We start from the raw sequence: 25,562 nt of genomic DNA, 5'->3' as shown, positions 1-25,562 counted from the left end.
CTGTTGGCTTTAGGACCACTGGAGATGGAGGCTGGGGGAAGGCGGCTGGAGCCTGAGGAAGAGGGAGGAGGGTGCAACTGGAGAGAGAGCAGGAAATGATGGATCGGGCAGGAGATGACTGAGACAGGAAAACTGTCAGGAAGGGAGTGTTTGCTCCTGCTGCATCCACGCAGGGAGCTGGGGTGACTCCACATGGGGCAGGCATGAGTCACAGCAGCTGCACCTGTGACTCCCCAGACCATCCCTGGAGACCCACTATGTGTGGTGCCCCCAGCTGGGAGCTGGGTGCTCTCAAGACCATCAAGGTGATGTGTCTGTGGAAGGAGGCTGGTGGGTTCCCCAGGGACCCACAAGCTGTGGGTGCCACGTGTGCCTTCGGGACCTGGGTGTGCCATGAATTGAGACCATGTGCTCTGGGGGTTGGATCACAGCCCTGGGGGAGGTGAGTGGGCACCTCTGTTGAATGGGGAAAGAAAGAGGAAGAGGCATCAAGACAGTGGGCCATGGAGGTAGAAGAGACACTGGAGAGAAAGAGGAGTAGGGTCTGGAGAGAGCAGAGGGGTGACCAGCCTGCCTGGTGGGAGAAGGAACAGGCACGTGGTGGGAACCCAGAGGGAAAGGGAGAGAGGAAAACAGACAGGTTGTTTATTTCAGTGGGAAGAGGGCTCAGGAGAGCAGCAGGAGCAGGAGGGAAAGCGACCTCACGTAGAGTGGACTGGCCAGAAACAGACCCAGTCCACGGAGACCCACCCTACCTCCTGGTGACTCCTGGATTTCTACCCACCATGGACATGGTGTCCTTCCAAACCCATGGGGTTTTTTTTTTGTTTTATTTTGTTTTGTTTTTTGTTTTTGGTGCCAGAGATTGAACTCAGGGGTGATTAGTCACTGAGCCACATCTCCAGGTCATTTCTGTATTTTATTTAGAGACAGGGTTTCACTGAGTTGCCTAGGGCCTTGCTAAGTTGATGAGGCTGGCTTTGAACTTGCCATTCTCCTGCCTCAGCCTCCCAAGTCTCTGGAATTACTGCACCCAACCAAATTCACATGTTTATGTAGAAGGGAGGCTGATTTCCGGGGCCATGTTAGGCGGGTGGAAGTCATAGGGACAGACCATAGCACAGAAGCCAGGGCCTTCTTTGAAACCAACCTCAGGCCCTACCTCCCCAGGGTGACCTCCTAGGATGCCCCTCCCCTCTGGCATCCTCTTCAGGATGCCCCCAACCCAGATGAGATGTGGTGGACAGCCTCAGAGAGCAGGTGACCCAGGTAGGACCTGGGCAGTGCCTACACCTATATCTCCCTCCTCCTCTCTGCTTTCCTAGCACCAGACCTTGCCCCACTCCCGTCTGTTTAGACCCACCATCCACTGTGGGCAGGTAGCTACTGGGCAGATGGGGGTCACACTTTCACTGAGTGATGGCCTTAGAGTGGGCAATAGGGAGGCCCAGAGAGGGTGATACCCACTCCACATCACACAGTGGGTAATCTGGAGCTCCCTGGCCACAGCTCACCTGGCATCTTCTTCACTTGTTCCCAGACCCCTGTCCCTTGCCCTTCTTCCCGTTCCTCTGGCTCCATCCCTGGATTCCTCCCCACACTTTCTCCCTCTGCTCTCTCCCTCCCTTGCCCAGGTCCTTCAGTCCTGATCTCCACCTTTTCCATTTTGTGTGTTCCTCTTGCAGTTCTGAATGCCTCCCTTCTCTTGCCCTCTTTTTCTCTCATCCCACCCTAACCTATAGGCCATTGGTGCTGGTTACTCCCTCTCTCTGCTCTTCCCATGCTTTCTGCTGGTCTTCTCCATCTCCCTCCCTGGCCGGTCCTCCTCTCTCCTGCCTCCCTCCTCCAATGCCTCTCCCTCTCCCCATCTCCTTTCTTTCAGAGCCACCTCTCTCTTGCAGATCAGCTCACACATGCACGCTCCTGTCTGTCACCCTCACACACACAGGCGTGCTGTTGTGCTCACGTGCACTCACACATTCCACTCTCTCATGTTCCAGTGAAAAGCTGTCCATGCCACCTGGAGAAGTGGGCACCAGTACCGACTGTCCAGCCTGGATGAGGATAGGCACCCTGTTGAAGTTGGAAGGAGACAGAGACAAGATGGTGACTGAGGAGGAGCAGAAGGTGGCAGAGAGGAAAGCGAGGGGACCCTCCACCCTCTCCACTGAACCCCAGTGCCAAACATGTGGTTAGATATTATTGTAATAAACTCCATGCCTTATGGCCTCATGTCAGCTGCCATACTCTTACCCGATGGGTCTCATTTAGTCCTCTTTGGTAAAATCACCTGTTTGTCAAATTGAGACAGTTTGATGAGACATGAAATTGCACTGAGGTTGAGGGGGCAGGTACCACTGCAGGAGAGAGAGGATGGTGAGGAGGAAAGGAGGAGATGGTGGGGAGCTGACCAGAGTTTCCAACTTTGCTCTGATCCTAGAGGCTCCACCCCAAGAGCTGACAATAGCCACAGGGGCCAGGAGATTGTGGGACTGAATGTGAGCAAGGTTGAGGTGGGCCAAGTTTCCCAATAACATTAACTGGGGGTGTGGAGGGAGTTAGGGGCTAAGGTTGCTCTGGGTGGGGGCACAGGAATTGAGTACCCCCCTCCACCCTTGGGAGAGGGGTCTGCAACCATGGATTTGCTTAGCACAATGCATCCTTGCCTTCCCACTGCAAGGAGAAGAGGCCTCTCATCTCTGTTAAGCACATGAGCCCTGAGTGAGGAGGAACTGGGTTCAAGTCCCTGTTGGCCTGCTCCCATGGGGCAAGTCACTGCACTTCTATGAGCTGTTCTCTTGCATGCTTTGGTTGTCAGTCCCTCCCTGGTGGGATTGTCCAGTTGATTTTTCAATGGAAGACACTGAGCCCAGTGCCTGGGCCAGGGGAAATGACCAGCTTCACCATGTGACCACCTCAGCCTGCTGTCAGGCTGGAAAGATAGCTTCAAAGTGCTGTCAAACTCTGGAGCAGTTGTTGCCCTCTCCTTCCTTCTAGAAACCCCCTCATCATGCTTTCAGGATCACCTACAATCACTGGGTTTATTCTACTCTAAACTGCAAGCCCCATGAAGTCAGTGTCAGTGGCTGCTTGGCTCACCTCAAGCATAAGAATGAATTTTCAAGAACTGTTTGTCAACTGACTGTCAGACCAATTCCCTCCTGTATTTCTGCTCATGACCTTCACTTCCTGGATGCCATATTCCTCCAACCCTCTAGCCCCCAAAAATAGAACTATAAATTTCCAGTAGCTTCATCTTGAAAAAGCAAAAACAGATGAAATTTAATTATCTATTTTGTGTAACCTGATGTCTCCAAAATATTATTTCAACATCCAACAATATTAAAAACCGCTAATTAAATATTTTGCATTCTCTTTTTCATTCTAAGTCCTCAAAACCCAGTATGTGTTTTGCACTCACAAAACCTCAATTCAGACTGGCCACGCTTTGAGTGTTCCATGGCTGCCTGGGATGAGTAGCCACCCTTAGGATGAGTAGCCATCCAGCAGGGGAACATGCAGCCCCAGATCTTGGCTGGTCCTGGGCCACACCATCCCTAGCAGTGATTTTGAGATGCATCAGGAGCCCAAACATCCATGGCACGGGCTCCTCCTGCTGTCCCCTGACACCACACCCACATTCCTCCCTCCGGCCCTCCCAAACCCCTACAGAATCTACTTTTTAGCCAGATTCCCAGGGAACTCCTGTTGGAGTACCAATGCAGAGAGATTTACTATCCCTTCCATTTTCTCTCTCTCCTTTCACTTGAGGGAGAACTAGTTGTCTTAGTTGAGAACTAATTGTTCTTTAACACCTCTCCAGTGGTTGCTGATTGCCTGTGTCATGTGCACGTGCACGCGTGCGCACACACACACACACACACACACAAATACACACACCTCTTGAGGTCTCATTTTCCTAATTCATACAGTGGAGAACCACAGAACAACCACTCAGGGTGTTGCAGAAATTAAATGAGATAATGCCATAAAGTGCTTCTGAAGGGACTGAGCCCCAGAAAAACCTTGGAGCCCCACCCTTGGGCATCCAGCCATAAGCATGAGCTTAAGATATTCTTAGCTGCACAGTTCATGGCTCAGCAATGATTAACACCATTCCACAAGTTAGGTTCATGCTAGTACATCCATGCTATGGAGGACCTTGCAGTTATAAAAGTGCATGCTGTGGGTATTGACTGTCAGAGAGGTCGAGGAAGGCTGTTTTATCTATTGTTTGGTTTTGTTCCTGTTTTACAGTGCTGAGGATTGAAACCATAGCCCAGAACTGCTAGGCTAGTGCTCTACCACTGAGCTGTACCCCCACTTCTGAAATACATGATTAACATTTTTTTAAAAAGTTTGTATGTGTACAACATAAACTTAGCATACACTACTGCCTTCTGATTGCTCCAGTCCAATGCCTCAGAGGAAATTGCTCATCACAATTATGTATGTTTCCTTCTGCACCATTTCTGTGCACATTCAAATCTGTGTGTGTGTGTGTGTGTGTGCGTGTGTGTTTGTGTGTGTGTGTGTCCATGAAAGGTGCCTTGCTGTATATACTGATAGGCAGCTTTTCTCACCCCACCAGATATGTGCTAGGTTGTTAAATGAGAAAAGTGTTAGGAGACAGCATGTTGGATGTGATCCTAATTCTTTAAGTATATGTATAGAAAAAGACCTGGAACTCCACATCTGGAAAACAAATGACCTGCTGGCTGGTGGGCATGGGGGAGGGGAGGCTGGAGAGAGCTCAGCCTTCTGTCCTGTGAGGATCCTCTCTGTACCTCTACTTCAGTATGTGGGAAATGGATGAAGAGGCTTAAGCGGAAGATCCAAAAGATCAGAAATGTAAAAACACCTGGTAAGAGGCCTAGAACACAAAATCTATGATTGGTATGCCCAAGTGCTAGCTAAGCCTTGCACAAAACTTAGCTCATTTTTATTTTCATGACTGATAATGGTGGGACCATTATTTTTGACTCCCAAGGCTGCCTGTTGTTGCTTGCCCCCTCTCTCTCTTTGTTTCTCTTTGTTGAGTGATTCTCCCCATTTTAGGGAGAAGAAAATGGAGTCACTGTTGGCTCAGGATCAGAGGCACAGCCAGGGCAGCATCCACCCTCTGGCACCCCATCACCCCTGCCCATTTCATGGGTTCCCTTCCATAACCAGGTTGGTCTCCTCTGGCAGGAGTCTTCCCAAGCAAGAAGAGAATAAAGAGCTTTCTGTCCACACCAGAAGAAAAACAAACCCCCGCTGTCCTCCATTGCCTGCTAAGGAAATGATGGGTTTGTTTTTGTTCTTGTTGAAATCAGGAACAGGGAAATAGATCAAGGAATGTTTTACTACTCTGTCACCATTCTTCTGCTCCCTTGACTGTTCCCCAAACCTGGGGACAGGACTCAAGTGGTCCTTGGGCTGGAACTCTGAATGGAGGAGAAGGGATGGGGCCATGGCTTTGGGTGGGGGACAGTCCTTTATGGGTCTCTCATCCCTCCCCTTTTCCCCATTTCCTCCTTCCTCTGTGCATCCATCAGGAGAGGTGAAGATAGAAACCAGTTAAGTATTTTATCTGATCCCCACTCCCTTCCTAGGTGGTAGTGGAGAGGAAATAGTCACAGTGAAGAAAGACCAAAGGAAAATACTGTCTACAGGGGCAAATTCCTCTGGAACATTTGAAATTTGTCTGAAAAATAACAGCACATCCCATTCCTCTTTGGTCATTTTGATTTCAAATGCTCTACATTTTCAGAGTCTATGAGGAGCATACAGACAGGTCTGTATGGAAAATCTGGAGCTCAAAGCCCAACAGAGGAGATAAAATGGGGTGGGAGCTTTCATATGTTGGTGCTGCTCTAGTGGAGACAGATCCACAGTACATTGCCTGCTTTCCTAATGGGCTGAGGCCGTGTGTATCTGGCCTCTTTGATGTCCTCAATACCTTCCCTCGCTCCCCAAACCTCAAACAAGGAGGCAGAGAGAACAGGGGTTCTCAGTGCAAAGCACTGAGTTTAAAGGCCAGTGTATCAGATCACCCACTGTGTGACCTTGGGCAGGTTTTAAAATCCATATGAGACAGGCATGGTGGTTCACGCCTGCTATGGAGGCTGAGGCAAGAGGATCATAAATTCAAAGGCAGCTGCAGGCAACTTGGAAAGACCCTACACAACTTAGTGAGACCCTGCCTCAAAACATAAAAATGGCTGGGGATGTGTCTCAGAGATTAGGTGCCCCTGGGTTCAATCCCTGCTAAACACACACACAAAAAACAAAACAAAACAAAACAAAAAACCCTATGAGCCTCAGTTTCCCCTCTTCTGTAAAATCAAGTCATCTCACCCCCAAAGGGCTGAAATAGATGATTAAATGAGAATGATCATAATCATGTCTATTTGATACCCAGGAAATAGTAATAACAATTGATACTCCTTGAATGTCCTAGGTATCCTTCTGTCTTCACATGGATTCATTCATTCAATCTCTGTAAGATCCCTTATGAGGTAGTTACTACCATCATTCAAATTTTACAGATGGGGAAACTGAGGCACAGAATGGTGAGGTCACTTGCCCAGGGGACACAGCTTCCAGGGTTCTCCCCCAGGGGTGCTCCATATCATCAACCCCGTCTTCACTCCCTGTTCTTCCTTCCTCTATGGCTCTGTGCCTGCCTTCACTGGGGACCTGACCAAGACCCTGTCTTCAATCCAAATGCTCCTAATGGCCAAGGGCTCCAGCCACATCCTGCTAAGTCACACTCAGATGCCTGCTGGAGAGCACTTTCTTCCCTGTTTCATCTGGTGGTCATTCTGGTCACTTACATGTGTCTGACATGTTCAAATCTATGCTCAGGAAGCGCTATCCATGCCAATGTCCTTTGGAATGATCCTGAAACCTTGAGGTTATGAGGTCACGTATCAGAGCAGCTGGGAGACCAGATTCGAGGGCATTTCTCCCAGGTCAGAGCTTTGTTTTGGGGAAACATCCCTGGGATCCACCTGACCTCCCTGATCTCCATCTCCTTTGACAGAGAGCTTTGCTGGCTCTGGGTGCCCCACAACACCCACAGTGGAAAGGCCCCCAGGTAAACCTTGGCAGTCCCTTTTCTGGGAAAATCATAGCCCAGAAAATTCCAGCAGCCCCAAGGTAGCACAGCCACACTGACTTCCCCATGCCCTGCTGCACACCTGTCTTAAAGTCTGAGCTTCCATTTTTCAGAAGTGTGATCTTCACCCAAGGCTGCCTAAGAGCCTGGGGAGGCTGGCCACTGAGCTTAGCCATAGGTGTGAGGCCTAGCCCCAACCTTTGCTGGTCAAGGTGCATATGGGTTTGGAGTTAATCAATACCTACTATTCAGGGGAGAATTTGGTGGGAACCATAAGTGACTTTGAGATTGGCCTTGACAACAGACAACAGCTAGGTAGGCAGGGGTGCTTGTGGGGGCGCTGCTAGGCAGGAAGGTGAACCTTGGAAAGGGGGAATATTCCAGCATGTCCAGAGCACAGGTGTGTGGGTGTTTGGAGACCCTTGCTAAGGGGACTAAATCTGATCTGATAAATGACAGGGAAACACTGACGGGTCTGAGCAGGGTCATCAGAGTTGGGCTTGAAATGATGGACATCAGGGTATGTGCCCCCAGATGGGGGATCCAAATGCAAGTGGGAGGTGGCCTCAGCTCAGAGGGGAGATGAGAAGAAAGAGAAGAACCAAGAAAGAAGAGGTGAGGAGCCAGTCGCCTCTGGGCAGAACTGGAGCAAGCCCTGCTGGTGGGTTCAAGAGACCTTATAGAGTGGGCAGCTCAGGGCCATCCCTGCCCACAGGAGGGGAAAGGCCTAGGATTGATTTGTCCTTGTTGGGGACCATCTCTCCCACAGCCAGAAAGAGATCCCTTAGGCAGAGAGCAAGCCTCCTCTCTGGATCAAAGTACAGCTGCCTGGGTGTGCATGGTACTGACTCTGTCTTCTGCAGCAATGGGTACATGTTCATTGAATGAACTACTTGTAGTCATAATCAGTCATGAATACCTTCTGGGGTAGGGTAGTTTTATCACTGCATTTTCCAAACTGCATCCCAGGGAATCCTATCCCCATGACATGCTCTGAGGAAAGGAATAACCATGGTCAAATCCCTTGGGGAATTCTATATCCTGTGTTCATGGCACCCATGACATATTGAAGGCTTTGATCAGTTCCCTGGGAAAGAAACTGGTTTCTCTGTGTTGAACCCAGGATTTGCCACATATACTTAACACACATTGTCTCCCAGATTCAAACCAAATCCAGCTGAGCTAAGCCAGGCAGGTACCTTGAAGGAGATCCCTTCTTGACTAGATCACACACAGTGCTGTCCACAGAACTTTCTGCAGCAATGGAATTGTCTGACATCTGTACTGTTCAATATGGTGGCCACCAGTTCCTGGGCAGCTGAGATGTTAGTGCCACGGAGGAATTGAATTTTAAAATTTTAACTCATTTAGCTTCAAATTCTAGTTGTGACCCTATTGGACAGCAGAGCTTCATCATCTAATTTTTGCCCCATTGAGTGTGGTGATTAGTACCAAAGGAGCCCTCTATAAATCACAATCTTTCTAAAGCACTAACTGAATGCCAGGCACCAAAACCTCAATTTAATCCTCCAGCAACTCAGGGAAGTGAGAATTATTGTTATTGAATCCCTTTTCCAGAAGAAGAAGTGGAGGCACAGGGCCTTAGAAGTGACACATCCAAGCCCCCATGACCAAGAAGTGATGAATCCAGGATATGTGTGTGGGTCTCACTGACCCCAAACACCTTCTCTGAATCCATATTCAAATGCCCAGACTAGCTTCTGGAACAATATGATCACCAGCCCTAGGATTTGGAGGTGAGACCCTTGCTGTTCTTTCCTTAATGGGGCATGTCCGGGACCAGGAGGGATTTGTTCTTTGACTAAATTCTGCTGGCTCTGTACTATTTGTGGGGCTGGACCCTGGGGCACAAGAAGGTGGAGAGCCATGTAAGTCTAATGTGCTTCTTGGGGAGCTCCCCTTCTACTGGGGGGCAGAGGACAAGTAAAAATTACCCACAATACAGCAAGGTAAGAGCCCCATGAAAAGCAATCTCCTCTTCCTCTCCTATCACCACTGCCAAGGTGACCCAACTGAGCCCCTCCTCCTTCACAAACAAGCCCAGGAGGCCCTTTCCAGGCCATCCCCCCAACAGGATACCCAGTGAGCAGAGGACATGATCCCATACCTTTCATTCCTTGCTGAGTTCAGATAAATCTCCCTTCTCTCCCTCTGCAGCCATCTGGTCTAGCTAGGGCTTCTCCCACTTATGCTGTTCATGGATATTTAAAAGCACCTACCATGGAGGGCATAACACTGTACCAATCCTTGACAAATACGTCCTAATCTTTTCAATTTTGTGGTGCAAATATGCCTTCTGAGTCCCATTTGTCACATAGATTAATGGTCCAAGGTCCCATAATCCTTTGTTGCTATTTCAAGTGGTGGCTGTTGAGGGGATGCTGGGACACACACAGGATGGAGTGATTAGCATGTGAGGATGACTTGTGGCCAATGCGTGTGTGTGTGTGTGTGTGTGTGTGTGTGTGTGCATCCCAATGCTGTTTACCAGTGTTTAGGTGAGTGCATGCAGAGTGAGCTGTGTGTGCTGTTCACATGTGTGTTCTGTTTGTATGAGGGCACATGGTGCCTGCCTGTAGGTAGGACATGTGCCAGGGTACTTATTGTCCCCAGAAGAGATAAGCAATGAAGACACACTCAAACAATTGGAGAATCTTGATACCAAAATTCAAAGAAAGCAGCCCAAACATGAATAAAACTAGATTTTGAGAGCACACAAGCTGGGTTATTCTGGATTCCACACCAAGGGAAAGGACCGTGTACACAGTGTACCAGTCCCCTGCAGCCTGCCCTGCTGAAGCACTCAGTCAGATGCTGGGTGGCACCCATGCTGTGTTCTCAGCAGTTGTCCCCTGCAGTGTTCCCTTCCCAGAGGAAGTGTGGGAAGATACTGTCCTGGATCCCCAATCTGCCAAATCTGCTCCTCAGCAGTTCCCCTTCTGTCTGGCCAGGCCCATGCAGGACAGCAGACAGCTCTCTGACAGCTCTGGGGCTGGGCATGGGCAGAGGGATTCCTGTCATTCCAAGAGCTCCTAGCTGTCAAACTCACCACTGCCCGCCCTCACCAGGGCAACACGGGATCACACCTTCACTGTGACAGTGGAGGACAGAGTGTCCTGTCCCAGGCTCAGTGAGTGAGATCCTGGTGACACCATTCCCACTTGCTCACTGGCTGCACAACTGCAGGACCAGTCCTGTACTGGCACATGGCATATCTCTCCTGTCCTTGCCTCTCCATTCAGAGGCTCAGGGTGGCTCCCACCAGCTTCCCTGCTCTAGCCCACTGCCCTGCCGCACCCTTGATGGCATGTGGGGCATTCATATTGGGGCCTGTGCTATGGTCCACCTTTCCAGAGAAGCGTGCCCCCAAGGAGGCTCAGGTCTGTCCCTGTACCAGAAGCACAGGTACCACCTAGTGTCACCCTAGTCCCCACCTGCTCCACGCCCCAAGAGCCGCCCTGTACCTGCCAGCCAGAGGCTGCTCAGCCCTTCTGCTGCTGCCAACCTCCACCCAACTCCAACCCACCTGTGTGGCACCCTGGGTGCCGCTGGGGAGGGGAGGAGGTGCTGCATCAGCCCGAGGAGAGGGATCCCTGCCATTGCCACAGCTGCCGACTCTCAACCAACATCTACAACCCTTCCCAGAGGATCAGGAAACCTCACTGGGTCAGTTGGTGGTGGGATCCACAACCCCAGGCCAGTGATCCACAGTCCCCCCAGGATCCACACACTCACCAGACATGCAGTTCCTGCACCTATACCTCTTGCATCCAATACACACACGTAGACTTTGCCACCTGCATGTCCATTCCTGGCATGACCCTGCCTCGTGCCATGTCGACGGTTTTCTTCACGTTCCCAGGGTTCTCTACTCATACCTTCCAAAGTTGCACCCTGGCAACAGGTGTGACATTGCCATTTCTCCTGAAGCCAGGATGGCTGCATAAGAAGGACCCTTTGCGCTCGCTGCTGGTATTTCTGAATTCAGCCTTCCCTAACTGCTGCCATAGGTACTTCCCAGGGCAAGCTTTGTCCCTCACTCCTGCCCCAAAGGGACCTTCCAGAAGTGTTGCCCAGTCACAGCACCTGCCAACTTCCCTACACTGGTTAGCCAATCTTGGGATGCCCAGGCCTGTGGGAATACTCACAGGTCATCCTCCTGCCATCCCGCAACAGCACATCGGCAGTTGAGTATAGTGCCTCCTAGGTGTTTGTGTGGGGTCCTGAGGACTCTTCAATACTTTCTGGGAGACCTGGACATTACTTCCATCCACCACATGCCAGGTCTGGTGAGGAAGATGTTGCTGTCTGCTGCACCTTCCACCGATTCCTACAACACAGACCATCAAATCATCAAGCAGATGCCTGGTATGGCACAGGAGGAGGAAGGTGCTCCTTACCAGCGGTCAGCACCATAGCCCAGCCAAGATCACTGCACAGGGAAGACTGTGCACAGAGCCCCTGGAGACAGTGGCCAAGGGGGGCCTGTGATAGCAGAAGACCCTGAAGATAAGAGAACACCAGAGGGAAAGCCCCCATATAACTCGAGGAGCACAATCTGCCTTCAGGCCCCTGGAGGCCCATGGCCACCTGCCTTCCTTTGTGCCCAGGTCTAGGGCTCTGCAGGAAAATCTGTACACCCATAACTCCCAAGACAGAGCTGAGATCTGCCAGGCCACCTGTATGAGCTCCTGACCTGAGAGAAATGTTTTCAGCAGCTCCTATAGCACCACTCGATGTCTCCCAGCCTGGAATAGGAGGGCTCCTGACACATCCAACTGGGAGCTGCCTGTGGGATGCTCTTCATCCCCAGAGATTCCACCAAAGAAGGCCCAGAATGAGAAGGTAGCAGAAGGCAGGGTGGGACAGCCACTGCTGAGGAAGAAGGTCTCATCCATGGTGGACAATGTAAGGCCATGGAAATGGAAGTTTCCTCTGTTGCCATGCAGCCAAGGGGAACTTCTGAGGCTGCCACCACCTCTAGAACTGGCCTGTCCAGTCACTGCTGAGGACCTAAACTGGGAGAAGGAGAAAACTCTGCAGCACATCAACTGCCTTCTGATGGGTGAGACCCAGGCCATGTGTGAGAGCTGTACCATGGCCCCCCAAGTCCACTGCATGGGGAGGGTCCAGGCCCATGGAATCACTGGACCTTAGCCAGAATTTTCCCCACCACCCCAGCACCACCACCGTGACAGCCCCCACCCCAATGTGGGTGGGTTCTGCTGTCTCATCCCAGAGACACCCTCCCACCTCCAACCTTAGCGTCCCCTTCCTCCCCAGCCTGCCAATTGCTGCTTTGGCCCTTCCTCCCAGGCCCTCTCCCAGCACATTGGCAGGCTTGTCTCCATAGCCAGGGCCTCCCTTTGGGCCACCCTCATGAACACCTTTATGCCTTCATACCACCCACATCTGGGGCCTCCATCTATCTCAGGTAGGAGCTTCCTCCCCTCTCACCAGGGCCCACAGCCCAACAGGACTCACAAGGCCTCACCTATAGACAGCAGCACCAAGGTAGCTCAAAGGGTGTGGCAATATACTCCATATGGGAAATAGCCTCTCATTCCTGGAGCCACCAGCCCAACAGTCCCTGGGGTTCCTCATGGGAAGACACCCACAGCCCTCACCTTTGCCAGCTCTCAGTATGGACAACTGGAAGCTCCAGGTCTAGGGGCAGCCCAAATCCCAGCCTTGGGCAGCTCAAACCACTCAGCCCTTGGGGCTGACAAACATCAAAACCCCACAATGGGTTCCGTGCCAGCACCCAAATACATTTGGCTGTTAGCCAGTCTGCATGGCCTGCTGGGGTATCTACTGCATTGGTCTCTGCCTCTGAAACACCACCCAGAGGCCAGGCCCTGGGGTCAGGGTTTGTCCCAACAACAGGCAGGTCCAATCAACATAAAACAACTAAGTTTCATCTCCCTCAAGGCTGCCAGTGTCAGTGAACTCAATGGCAACTAGGAGTACAGACTTGTCCCTAGGTCTGACATCGCACATGGCAGTAATGTGCTCAAAAAATAGAGGGACCCCCAAACCAGAGAACATCATGGGGCAAGCTTGGGACAGAACACCAACAGTGCCCCTAGCCAGTAAGCATCTTTTAACTGAGCACCTACTAATAATGCCTGGCACTAGCCTGATCTGAAAATACACAAGTGAGTGAGGCTCAGTCCTTCCCTTCCTCCTTCTCACCCCTACCATGTGCTGCATATCTATTTGGCTCTGGAGGTAACAAAGTGAGAAGAATGTTTCTTTCCTTATTGTACTACCACACTTTTCTGTTTGCTCATTCCTTCATTTCCTCATTCATTTAATTTGAAAATACCTACTGTGAACCAGGCACCTAGTTAGGCATGTGGAACATAAGATGAGCCAGATTCTAACACCCATCCAATCCACTCACACAGTACATTTGCTGTGGGTTTCCTGTTCATCCAACATGGGCCCAGAAGACCGGACAGAAGATGAGAAGAACCAACTGGCTTACCTTCCCTGCAGCCCTGGTCTGAGGGAAGGGCCACAGATTTCAAGCTGTTCCCTTGTGGGATGTCAGCAGGTAGGGGGAGCCTTCATTGTTCCTGGGTTACGCAGCTCAGGTGACTAGATTTCTGAATCTTCCAGACAGCTGGGGATCATGTGGCACACAGCCTGTGCACCATGTGCTGAGGAGAGGTGCAGGGGACAGGTGCATGGGCTCTCTCCTGTAGCTACTCAGAGAGGGGCTCCAGGCTTTACCCATCCAGGGGGCTGGCCCCCTACCCACCTCCCTGGGACTCCTCCAAAGTCTGCCCACCTCCCAACTCCCAGCAGCATCCCAGGCCAGGCTCCCCCACCTCACTGCTGACCCAGCAACCAACTCTTAGGTCCCTGCTTGTACCAGCCTGGTCCCTTCTGTCCATGTACCACTCAGCAGCCTTCATCCTCATTTCCTCTCCAGTCTCATCTCTTGCCCTGCACTCAACCCCCCAGCCCTTCACTGGCCTCCCCTCCAAACAGAGGTGCCAAGCCATCCAGTGAAGGAAGGCTGATGTTTGCAACACACAGGACCCAAAGCCAAAACTCAACCTCAACACAAATGACACAACACATGCAAAATCATGGACTTAAAAATAAAATGTCAGGGGAGATCCAAGATGGCAGAATAAAGGGAGGCTGCGTTCCTTGTTGCTCCATAACTCTGGTTTCAAGCAGAGGATATCTGTTTCTTGGTAAGGCAGTTTTTGCTGCTTATCGATCCCCTCCTGTTTACCATTTGTCTTCTGTGATCACCTGCAGTCTGCCAGCATATTGACACCTTTTTTGAGTGCAGATTGCTCACTGTCAGGCACCTATCATCCACCATTTGCCTGCCTCTTGCCTGTCCATTGCCTGCCTTTAACCTACCCATCACCCACCACCCGAGGTTCACCTCCCAATTGTCTGACAGCTGCCAGCAGACTGACCACAGACCACCAGTGGAGCACCAGCTGCTGGCTGTTACCTGGAAGTTCTCTGTCACAGTACCTCTGTCACAGTTCCACGTGGCTGCCGCCATTTTGAGACAACAGCCAGGCCCTGTAGGACCCCTGGCCAGACTGACTGAACCCCGTCTCCAGGATCCCTCAGCTCGACCAATCACTCTCTGCTCTTGGGGCCCTCACATTGACTGACTGCTCCCTGCCGCCAAGGACCCCCAGACCAACTGACTGCGCCCTATCACCGGAACCCCAGACCGACTGATTGCACCCAGCCTCCAGGATCCCGCAACCACAACAAACACACCGGACCTCCAGGACCCCTGCCTGACCAAACACACCCCACCTCCAGGACCTCCAGCAGACCACATCCACACCCTGCACTGCAGCTCCCCATTTGCCAACACATTTGGAAGCGAGAGCAGTCATCTTGGATAATCCTGGAAGCCGTAGCTCTGATCTTTATGTGGGGCAAATCCCATCCTGAGACACCTGCTGGAGTCTTGAAGCTCATTGTCAGGTATCTCTCATGCATCAGGCTATTGAACACTGGGAGATTTGAATACTATAGGACTGTTACAGTGTAGATTTTCTTGCTTCTCCTATTGAACAATTTAAAGTTTTTATTTCTTTACTTTTTTTGACTCTCTTTTCCTTTTGTTTACCTGTTCCCTCAGAGTCTCTTTCTCCCTTATGCATGCTAACATCCAATTTCTTTTGATTACACTCTCACCCTTTCTATTATCTAGAACTTCTGTATATTCTTTTCTTATCCCATTGACAGCTACATCCTACAGCCCTCATCATCCTCTTTTTCCTCCATTTAGAAGCTGCAGAACTTATTGCAAATCTGTTTGTTATACTGAAGATAATATTTGAACTTATTCTGGTTATTATGACAATTTTGTTATTGTCCTCATAGGGGCTATTTGGTCTAGGATTGCATAGTGTCTGAATTGGGCACTGCTACTATTGATATCCCCTTAAAGAAAAGGTTTTGAAAACTTATAAAGCCACTATAAGCCTATAGGGGGAAATTTGCGATACCCCAGATCTGCACTGCTAGAGGGGAAGATACATGAACAACATGAAAAAACAAGGGAAGAAAATGATTCAAACAAATCTAGATTCTATATTATAGAATCCAATGACAGTATGGTAGAAGAAATGTCAGAAAAAGACTTCAGATTATACATGATTAAGAGGATTCATGAAGCAAAGGATGAGTTAAGAGAGCAAATGCAGGCAATAATTGATAATACCAATAAGCAGTTGAAAGAGCAACTGCAGGAAGCAAAAGATCATCTCAACAAAGAGATAGAGATTCTCAAAAAAAACAAACAAACAAACGGAAATCCTTGAAATGAAGGAAACAATAAACCAAATAAAAAACTCAATGGAAAGCATCACCAAAAGACTAAACCAATTGGAAGACAGTACCTCAGACAATGAAGACAAAATATTTAATCTTGAAAATAAAGTTGCCCAAACAGAGAAGATGGTAAGAAATCATGAACAGAATCTCCAAGAACTATGGGAATCATGAAAAGTCCAAATTGAAGAATTATTGGGATTGAGGAAGGCACAGAGATACAAACCAAAGGAATAAACAACCTATTCAATGAAATAATAGCATAAAATTTCCAAACCTGAAGAATGAAATGGAAAATCAAATACAAGAGGCTTACAGAACACCAAATGCACAAAATCACAACAGATCCACACCAAGGCACATTATAATGAAAATGCCCAACATTCAAAATAAAGATAGGATTTTGAAGGCTGTGAGAGAAAAGCATCAGATTACATATAGGGGGAGACCAATATGGATAGCAGCAGACTTCTCAACCCAGACTCTAAAAGCTAGAAGAGCCTGGAACAACATATTTCAAGCTCTGAAAGAACATGGTTGCCAACCAAGAATCCTAAACCCAACAAAACTAACCTTCAGATTTGAAGATGAAATAAAATCCTTCCATGATAAACAAAAGTTAAAAGAATTTACAAATAGAAAGACTGCGCTACAGAATGTTCTCAACAAAATATTCCATGAGAAGGAAATGAAAAACAACAATGGAGGTCAGCAAAGGGAGGAACTACCTTAGAGAAAAAACACTCAAAGGAGAAACCAAGCCAACTTAAAAACAAAAATAAGCCCAAATGACTGGGAATACAAATCATATCTCAATAATAACCCTGAATATTAATGGCCTAAACTCATCAATCAAAAGACATAGACTGGCAGAATGGATTAAAAAGAAAGACCCAACAATATGCTGCCTGCAAGAGACTCATCTCATAGAAAAAGACATCCACAGACTAAAGGTGAAAGGATGGGAAAAAACCTAGCACACACATGGACTCAGTAAAAAAGCGGGGGTTTCCAAACTTATATAAGATAAAGTGGACTTCAAACCAAAGTTAGAGGGATAAAGAAGGACATTTCATACTGCTTAAGGAACCATAAATCAGGAAGACATAACGATAGTAAATATTTATGCCCCAAACAATGGTGCATCCCTGTACCTCAAATAAATCCTTCTCAATTTCAGGAATCAAATAGACCACAACACAATAATTCTGGGTGACTTTAACACATTGCTGTCACAGCTAGATAGATCTTCCAAACAAAAACCAACAAAAGAAACCATAGAACTCAATAACACAACCAATAACCTAGACTTAATAGACAAATATAGAATATTCCATCCATCGACGAGTGGATTCACTTTCTTCTCAGAAGTACATGGAACTTTCTCGAAAATAGACCATATATTATGCTACAAAGCAGCCCTTAGGAAATGCAAAAAATAGAAATACTGCCTTGTGTTCTATCATATCATAATGGACTGAGAGTAGAAATCAATGACAAAATAAAAAACAGAAATTACTCCAACTCCTGGAGACTAAATAATATGCTATTGAATGAAACATGGATAACAGAAAACATCAGGGAGAAGATAAAAAAAATTCTTAGAGGTCAATGAGAACAATGATACAACATATCAAAGTCTCTGGGACACTATGAAAGCGGTATTAAGAGGAAAATTCATTGCATGGAGCGCATTCCAGAAAAGAATGAAAAGTCAACAATTAAATGACCTAACATTACAGCTAAAAGCCCTAGAAAAAGAAGAACAGAATAACAGCAAAAGTAGTAGAAGACAGGAAATAATTAAAATCAGAGCTGAAATCAACGAAATTGAAACAAATAAACAAATCAAAAAATTGACAAAACAAAACGTTGGTTCTTTGAGAAAGTAAACAAAATAGACAAACCCTTAGCCACACTAACAAAGAGAAGGAGAGAGAAAACTCAAATTACTAAAATTCATGATGAAAAAGGAAATATCACGACAGACAACACCGAGATACAGAACATAATGAGAAGCTACTTTGAAAATCTGTATTCCAACAAAATAGAAACTACCGAAGACATTGACAAATTTCTAGAGACATATGCTCCTCCCAAACTGAATCAGGGGGACATACACAATTTAAACAGATCAATATCAAGCAATGAAATAGAAGAAGCCATTAAAAACCTACCATCCAAGAAAAGCCAAGGACCAGATGGATTCTCAGCCGAGTTCTACAAGACCTTCAAAGAAGAACCCATTCCAATGCTTCTCAAAGTATTCCAGGAAATAGAAAAGGAGGGTACCCTACCAAACTCATTCTATGAAGCTAATATGACCCTCATACCCAAAGCAAGCAAAGACACATCAAGGAAAGAAAATTTTAGACCAATGTCCTTGATGAATATAGATGCAAAGATCCTTAACAAAATATTGGCAAACTGTATCCAAAAACATATTAAGAAAATCGTGCACCATGATCAAATGGGGTTCATCCCTGGAATGCAAGGATGGTTTAACATTCATAAATCAATAAACGTAACCCATCATGTCAATATACTTAAGGATAAGAATCATATGGTTATGTCAATTGATGCAGAAAAAGCATTTGACAAAATACAACACCCCTTCATGCTCAAAACACTAGAAAAAATAGGGATAGTAGGAACATACCTGAACATTGTAAAGGCTATTTATGCTAAGCCCATGGACAACATCATTCTAAATGGAAAAAACTGAAACCATTCCCTTTAAAAATGCCAACAAGACAGGGATGTCCTCTTTCACCACTTCTATTCAACATTGTCCTCGAAATTCTAGCCAGAACAATTAGACAGACTAAAGAAATTAAAGGGATACGAATAGGAAAAGAGGAACTTAAGCTGTCACTAGTTGCTGATGACATGATTCTATATTTAGAGGATCCAAAAAATTCCTCCAGAAAACTTCTGGACTTCATCAATGAATTCAGCAAAAGAGCAGGCTATAACATCAACACACATAAATCTAAAGCATTTTTATATGCAAGCAATGAAACAGCTGAAAGGGAAATGAGGAAAACAACTCCATTTGCAATAGCCTCAAAAAAAATAAAATACTTGGGAATCAATCTAACCGAAGAGGTAAAAGATCTCTACACTGAAAACTACAAAACATTGAAGAAAGAAATTGAGGAAGACCTCAGAAGATGGAAAGATCTCCCATGTTCTTGGATAGGCAGAATTAATATTGTCAAAATGGCCATACTACCAAAAGTGCTATACAGATTCAATGCAATTCCAATTAAAATCCCAATGATGTACCTTACAGAAATAGGGCAAGCAATCATGAAATTCATCTGGAAGAATAAAAAACCCAGAATAGCTAAAGCAATCCTTAGCAGGAAGAATGAAACAGGGGGTATCACAATACCAGAACTTCAACTATACTACAAAACAATAGTAACAAAAATGGCATGGTATTGCACCAAAATAGACAGGTAGATCAATGGTACAGAATAGAGGACATGGACACAAACCCAAATAAAGACAATTTTCTCATACTAGACAAAGGGGCCAAAAATATGCAATGGAGAAAAGATAGCCTCTTCAACAAATGGTGCTGGGAAAACTGGAAATCCATATGCAACAGAATGAAACTAAACCCATATCTCTCACCCTGAACAAAAATCAACTCACAATGGATCAAGGACCTTGAAATCAGACTGGAGACTCTACATCTTATAGAAGAAAAAGTAGGTCCAGAGCTTCAACATGTCGGCTTAGGACCAGACTTCCTCAACAGGACTCCCATAGCACAAGAAATAAAAGCAAGAATCAATAACTGGGATAGATTCAAACTAAATAGTTTTCTCTGAGCAAAGGAAACTATCAGCAATGCGAAGAGAGAGTCTACAGAGTGGGAGAATATCTTTGCCACTAATGAGCACTAATTTCCAGAATATATAAAGAACTCAAAAAACTCTACATGAAGAATACAACTAACCCAATCAACAAATGGGCTAAGGATATGAACAGACACTTCACAGAAGAAGATCTACAAGCAATCAACAAACATATGAACAAATGTTCAACATCTCTAGTAATAAGAGAAATGCAAATCAAAACTACACTAAGATTCCATCTCACCTCAATTAGAATGGCGATTATCAAGAATATAAGCAACAATAGGTGTTGGAGAGGATGTGGGGAAAAAGGTACACTCATACATTGCTGGTGGGGCTGCAAATTAGTGCAGCCACTCTGGAAAGCAGTGTGGAGATTTCTTAGAAAACTTGGAATGGAACCACCATTTGACCCAGCTATCCCACTCCTCGGCCTATACCCAAAGGACTTAAAATCAGCATACTACAGAGATACAGCCACATCAATGTTCATAGCTGCTCAATTCACAATAGCCAGACTGTGGAACCAACCTAGATGTCCTTCAATTGATGAATGGATAAAGAAACTGTGATATATAAATATACACACACACACACACACACACACACACACAATGGAATATTACTCAGCCTTAAAGAATGATAAAATTATGGCATTTGCAGGCAAATGGATGAAATTGGAGAATATCATGCTACGTGAGATAAGCCAATCTCAAAAATCCAAAAGACGAATGATCTCACTGATAAGCGGATGATGACACAAAATGGGGGGTGGAGGGGGGCAAGAATAGAGGAAGGAGGGACTGTATAGAGGGAAAAGTGGGGTGGGAGAGGTGGGGGGGAAGGAAAAAATAACAGAATGAATCAAGCATCATTACCCTATGTAAATGTATGATTATGCAAATGGTATGCTGTTACTCCATGTACAAACAGAAACAACATGTATCCCATTTGTTTACAATAAAAATAAATTTAAAAAAATAAATTGGTTCTTTTAGTTTTCAATAAAAATGAGTAATTTCATTCTAATGAAGATAGATTAGATGGTTATGAAGAACTTAGTCATGAATTCAACTAATTGTTTTCTAGAAATTCCAGAAAAAGATCATTTATGAAAATGCCAAATTATTGTCTAATCACATGAGCATTCCTCTACATGAAAACCTGGGGAAAGAAATCTATTTTAGGTACCTTCCATTAACATACTTACATTTTGTTTCATTGCTTTTTTTCTATGTCCTATCCTTTCTAAAATCAAACCCTTTTTGAAATTATCCCTTTGATTTAATTGTTTCTCTATAATTTTCTTCCATATGCTTACCTATAACCATAATTCATCATTCAACATGCAAGTTAAGGTTATATGACTCAGGTATTCAATAGATCAAGCTTTCTCATTATCATAATGAATTTTCTCATACCATGTGAGTAAGTGACTTAGAGTTCATTTCCATTTTAAGTTAATGAAGATTAATTTACTAACAAAAAAATTCCAAGAATAGATAAATTTTGAAATTAAATACTTTTGTAAACAGAAAGAGGAAGAACAAAAGGAAGAAAGGAAGTGGAGAGTGATGGAGGTGATGATAGGAGAGTGAAATGGAAGAAAGTAATAAAGCAATAGCAATAAAGTGGTCCAAACAATTGGAATGGGTGATGACAGTGCATGCAAAGATCAGGTCTGTCAGAACTTTGTCCCAGCTATGGCCCTAAAAAGTTTCATATGTAAATTGTTTTGTCTTTCCAGTTGGAGATCATAATCTCATTTTGTGACTGAGTCAAGTAATGTTCTAGAACACAAATTTATGCCAAATCAGAGACCACAACTGGCTATGAGATTACGGGTGTGAGTAACATTCAGTAGAAAATCCAGCTTTGTAATGACCATGTGTGTTGTATGGGCTGCCACTCAGTTATCATGTAAACAGTGCCCAGTAGTACCTTGTGGTACACATAAAGGACAGTGGTGGTGTTGGAAAATCTAAAATGTGGAACAGCTTCACATGGTCTAATAATTAACCACAACAGAAAGACATACTTTGATTTCAGGAATAAAGAAGTGTTGTGAAGATAATTCAGTTACTTCAATCAAATAATTATTTAACAATTTAAAAATATCTGTTATGTTTTAACATACTTCACGTGTGGAAAATATTTGAGCTCAATCTTTTGAGGGTTGAAACTGAGACTTAGATTGTATTAAATAATTCATTCCAGGATGTATAACTAATAAGTGCAGTAAAAACTATTACAACTAAATCTTGATTCCAAATCCCACTTTTGCTTGACACAAGTACAATTAAAGATGTATTTAAAATTTTGTTTAGAATTTTTGCGTCGATGTTCATTAAGGATATTGGTCTGAAATTTTCTTTCCTCGATGTGTCTCTGTCTGGTTTAGGAATCAGGGTAATATTGGCTTCATAGAATGAGTTTGGGAGAGTTCCCTCCTCTTCTATTTTCTGGAATACTTTGAGAAGTATTGGAATGAGTTCTTCTTTAAAAGTTTTGTAGAACTTGGCTGAGAACCCATCTGGTCCTGGACTTTTCTTTGTTGGAAGGCTTTTGATGACTTCTTCTATTTCATTACTTGAAATTGGTCTATTTAAATTGTGTATGTCCTCCTCGTTCAGTTTAGGCAATTCATATGTCTCTAGAAACCTGTTGATGTCTTCGAAATTTTCTATCTTGTTGGAGTATAGATTTTCAAAATAGCTTCTAATTATGTTTTGTATTTCGGTCGTGTCTGTTGTGATATTTCCTTGTTCATTTCGAATTTTAGTGATTTGGGTTTTCTCTCGTCTTCTCTTTGTTAGTGTGGCTAAAGGTTTATCAATTTTGTTTATTTTTTCGAAGAACCAACTATTTATTTTGTCAATTTTTTGTATTGTTTCTTTCGTTTCAATTTCGTTGATTTCAGCTCTCAGTTTAACTATTTCCTGTCTTCTACTACTTTTGGTGTTGGTCTGTTCTTCTTTTTCTAGGGCTTTGAGCTGTAGTGTTAGGTCATTTATTTTTTGAGTTTTACTTCTTTTATTAAATGCGCTCCATGAAATGAATCTTCCTCTAAGTACCGCTTTCATAGTGTCCCAGAGATTTTGATATGATGTTTCTTTGTTCTCATACAAAAACATATTAAAAAGATAGTGCACCATGATCAAGTGGGTTTCATCCCAGGGATGCAAGGTTGGTTCAACATCAGAAAATCAATAAATGTCATTCACCATATCAATAGACTTAAAGTCAAGAATCACATGATTATTTTGATAGATGCAGAAAAAGCATTTGATAAAATACAGCACCCCTTCATGCTCAAAACACTAGAAAAAATAGGGATAGTGGGAACGTTCCTTAACATTGTAAAGGCCATCTACGCTAAACCCATTGCTAATATCATTCTAAATGGTGAAAAACTGAAAGCATTCCCTCTAAAAACTGGAACAAGGCAGGGATGCCCTCTTTCACCACTTCTATTCAATATCGTCCTTGAAACTCTAGCCAGAGCAATTAGACAGACCAAAGAAATTAAAGGGATATGAATAGGAAAAGAAGAACTCAAACTATCCCTGTTTGCTGATGATATGATGGTATACTTAGAGGAACCAGGAAATTCCACCAGAAAACTTTTAGAACTCATAAGTGAATTCAGTAAAGTAGCAGGATATAAGATCAATGCACATAAATCTAAGGCATTTTTATATATAAGCGATGAATCTTCAGAAAGAGAAATTAGGAAAACTACCCCATTCACAATAGCTTCGAAAAAAATAAAGTATTTGGGAATCAATCTCACAAAAGAGGTGAAAGACCTCTACAATGAGAACTACAGAACACTAAAGAAAGAAATTCAAGAAAACCTTAGAAGATGGAAAGATCTCCCATGTTCTTGGATAGGAAGAATTAATATTGTCAAATGGCCATACTACCAAAAGTGCTATACAGATTCAATGCAATTCCAATTAAAATCCCAATGATGTACCTTACAGAAATAGAGCAAGCAATTATGAAATTCATCTGGAAGAATAAAAAACCCAGAATAGCTAAAGCAATCCTTGGCAGAAAGAGTGAAGCAGGGGGTATCGCAATACCAGAACTTCAACTCTACTACAAAGCAATAGTAACAAAAACGGCATGGTATTGGTACCAAAATAGAAAGGTGGATCAATGGTACAGAATAGAGGACACGGACACAAACCCAAATAAATAGAATTTTCTCATACTAGACAAAGGGGCCAAAAATATGCAATGGAGAAAAGATAGCCTCTTCAACAAATGGTGCTGGGAGAATTGGAAATCCATATGCAACAGAATGAAACTAAACCCATATCTCTCACCATGCACGAAACTAAACTCAAAATGGATTAAGGATCTCAGAATCAGACCAGAGACCTTGCATCTTATAGAAGAAAAAGTAGGTCCAGAGCTTCAACATGTCGGCTTAGGACCAGACTTCCTCAACAGGACTCCCATAGCACAAGAAATAAAAGCAAGAATTAATAACTGGGATAGATTCAAACTAAAAAGCTTTCTCTCAGCAAAGGAAACTATCAGCAATGCAAAGAAAGAGCCTACAGAGTGGGAGAAAATCTTTGCCAATCATACTTCAGATAGAGCGCTAATCTCCAGAATCTATAAAGAACTCAAAAAACTCTACACCAAGAATGTAAATAATCCAACTGACAAATGGGCTAAGGAAATGAATAGACACTTCACAGAAGAAGATATACAAGCAATCAACAAACATATGGAAAAATGTTCAACATCTCTAGTAATAAGAGAAATGCAAATCAAAACCACCCTAAGATTCCATCTCACCCCAATTAGAATGGCGATTATCAAGAATACAAGCAACAACAGGTGTTGGCGAGGATGTGGGGAGAAAGGTACACTCTTACATTGCTGGTGGGGCTGCAAATTAGTGCAGCCACTCTGGAAAGCTGTGTGGAGATTCCTTAGAAAACTTGGAATGGAACCACCATTTGACCCAGCTATCCCACTCCTTGGCCTATACCCAAAGTACTTAAAATCAGCATATTACAGAGATACAGCCACATCAATGTTCATAGCTGCTCAGTTCACAATAGCCAGATTGTGGAACCAACCTAGATGTCCTTCAATTGATGAATGGATAAAGAAACTGTGGTATATATATACAATGGAATATTACTCAGCCATAAAGAACGATAAAATTATGGCATTTGCAGGCAAATGGATGAAACTGGAGAATATCATGCTAAGTGAGATAAGCCAATCTCAAAAAACCAAAGGAAGAATGATATCGCTAATAAGTGGATGATGACACTTAATGGGGAGTGGGAAGGGTTAGTGTTGGGGTTGGAGTTGGGTTTAGGGAGGGGGGCAGGAATGGAGGAAGGAAGGACTGTATAGATGGAGGGAAAGGGTGGGAGGGGAGGGGGGAAGGGAAAAAATGGCAGAATGAATCAAACAACATTACCCTATGTAAATTTATGATTACACAAATGGTATGCCTTTACGCCATGTACAGACAGAGAAACAACATGTATCCCATTTGTTTACAATAAAAAGAAAATAAATAAATAAATAAAGATGTATTTAATCATGTCTGCTCTGTATGAGTGAGTAAGATACAAAAGTTCTCTGTTTAGTGAACACATGCAGTTGTAGAATCCAGACATCTAACATTACATGAGGCATCCTTCAGAACACAAAGTATAATAATGCAGCAAATCTCTGGAACAGAATGATAGTGACTGTGACCT

The sequence above is a fragment of the Sciurus carolinensis genome, chromosome 8 (assembly GCF_902686445.1).
Source record: "Sciurus carolinensis chromosome 8, mSciCar1.2, whole genome shotgun sequence".
NCBI classification, from domain to species: domain Eukaryota; kingdom Metazoa; phylum Chordata; class Mammalia; order Rodentia; family Sciuridae; genus Sciurus; species Sciurus carolinensis.
Note: the sequence above shows the minus strand (reverse complement) of the source record.